Genomic DNA, 2,500 nt, shown 5'->3' on the forward strand with positions numbered 1-2,500 from the left:
CATACATACATACATACATCATACATACATACATACATCATACATACATACATACATACAAGCATCATACATACATACATAAATACATACATACATACATACATACATATAATCATAAATTTTTTTCTTTGTGTTATTACACTGCACCTAGCTTTTTATATTAATTTATATATATATAAGGTCTGATTGTATGCCTATTTAAAGTATATAAAATGTATTAACATACAATTTATATATATGTATTATATATATATATAAGATGTATGTACATATTGTATGTATATATGCATATATATATATTATTTATATGCATACATGCATTATATATATATATATATATATATATATATATATATAGATATAATATATATATATATATATATATATATATTATATATATAGGTGTAAGGTCATATATGCCTATTTATAATATATAAAATGCATTAACATACCATTGTAAACATGATATATTAACACACTGTATACATCATTTTTAGGAAAGTCATAATACTTTATACTGCATGATGTACAATGTATGAGCTACAATGTACATAACAAATTGTAATGAATTGAGGATTGGATAAAGTATTGATGTTCTACAAATTAATCAAATTTAATTCAAGATAAATATTTAGCAATATCAGAATGAAAAAACAATCTTATTTTAAATCTGTTAATTTGAATTAAAGAATATGTTTAATAAAAGAATTTAGCTTGATTATATTTTCTGAATTATACAGTTTGTTTATTATATTTTGTTTGCTCATATGTAGTAAAATGCATGTAGTTTCTGTTTGGGAATGTTTATACCTGTCAATACCAAAAATAGTCTAAAGAATTCTTTCTAAAACAATACAGAAATAATACAATATCCTTTGGAAAATAGTGATAGAACTTTGTGAATGTTTTGCATTCATAATGTTATTGTTTTCCTTTAAATAAAGTTTTAATCTAGAATGGAAGCAATAGATAGCATCATACCTTTCAATGTGTGGGTCATCAAAGAATTCTCTAAAAGAGTTATTGTAGTGTTTAGGTTTTTCTCCCCTGAGTTTATAAATGTAAATAGTTATTCTTCATTCTTGAGGTTCTTTGTAAAGCAATCCATAATTGAGGAAGTAAGTGTTTCAGCTTAGTGGCTGACTGATGGTAATGTAATGCCAGCCAAATATACTAGTCCAGTGTTGAGACATACCACAGTTAAGGAGAAGGGCAACAGAGAGAGAGGGAGAGAGAGAGGAGAGAGAGAGAGAGAGAGAGAGAAAGAGGGGGGGGGAGAAAAGGAGGAAAAAGACTGTAGAGGAAATTACTGTTAGATTCATGAAAAGAGTAAAGTAAAATAAGAGAGTGGAAACTTATGAAACAGACAGGGAAGGAGAGAAAGAGAGAGAGAGAAAGAAGAGAGAGAGATAGATAGAAGGATAGATAGAGAGAAATGGAGAGATGCCGAGTGAAAAGTAACAACTGTGGACAGGGAAAAAGTTAAGTAAAGACAAATGTGAAAGGAAAATTCATAAGATAGAATAAGAAAGGAAGAGAGAAGACTGCTGCAAAAAGTGTGGGGTTGGAGTTGGGGGGTAGGGGTCTGGTGTTGAGGGCAAGGGATGAGAGGGAAGGGGGCTGGTTTGTAGAAAGGAAGAAAGCAGAAAAAAACAGCTATAAAAGGACAAACCATGTATATACCCTGGAAAACAAATAAATATGTGTGTGTGTACTGGTCTGTGTGTGTGAGTGTGTATGTGTGTGTGTTTTTTGTGTGTGTGTGACTGTGTGTGTGTGTGACTGTGTGTGTGTGCATCTACACAGACACATGCAAATGTATACACACAAGCACTTTAACTGAATCTGTATTATTCTGCTCTTGGAGAGATATGTGTGTGTGTGTATGTATGTGTATATGTGTGTGAGTACGTGTGTTTGCGAGTGTGTGTGCATGTGTATGTGTTGTATGTGTGCATGTATGTAATATGTGTTGTGGTGTGTGTTTGTGTATATATATATTATATAGATCATGTATATATATATATATATATATATATATATATATATATATAGAATATATATATATATATATATATATATATATATATATGCATGTATATATACATATACATGCATGCATATAGAAATATATATTTATATATATTATTATTTAAAGGTCACAATACATGTATTAAAGCGCTACTAATAGTTTCATATGTTGAGAGAACTCAAACATATTCTTCAGATGCAAACCACATTTCATAATGAACAAAAAAATTGAATAGATAGAAGAACCATGATGAAGCTGAGACCTGCAGCATTTAGAAACTGCAGACAGTAAACAACAGAAAACAAAACTGAAGTGTCAAAAGGAAAAAAAGTGCCCTCCTCCTTAGGCCTTAAATGATAAGGCTGGAGAGATATCAAGTCATTTAGGAATAGGCAAAATTTTCCAATTCTTCAGAATATATTTATACATATGTATGCAACTACTGAAAATTTCTGATCTGGAGTTCAA

At 29.6% G+C, this 2,500-nt stretch overlaps 1 protein-coding gene across 4 annotated transcripts in view; it reads right to left on the reverse strand.

Moving 5' to 3' along the window:
* Positions 1 to 2,500, reverse strand: part of LOC115209857 — a 255,590-nt gene that overhangs the window by 203,110 nt on the left and 49,980 nt on the right. Inside the window, exon 1 of one of the 4 annotated variants that reach the window (XM_029778442.2) lies at positions 982 to 1,182. The exons of the other annotated variants lie outside the window; for them this stretch is intronic. The gene's annotated coding sequence lies outside the window, so the exon portion shown is untranslated. Of the gene's footprint in view, positions 1 to 981; positions 1,183 to 2,500 lie in introns of those variants that run through there. 4 annotated transcript variants of the gene reach the window in all.

The sequence above is a fragment of the Octopus sinensis genome, linkage group LG1 (assembly GCF_006345805.1).
Source record: "Octopus sinensis linkage group LG1, ASM634580v1, whole genome shotgun sequence".
NCBI lineage: Eukaryota > Metazoa > Mollusca > Cephalopoda > Octopoda > Octopodidae > Octopus > Octopus sinensis.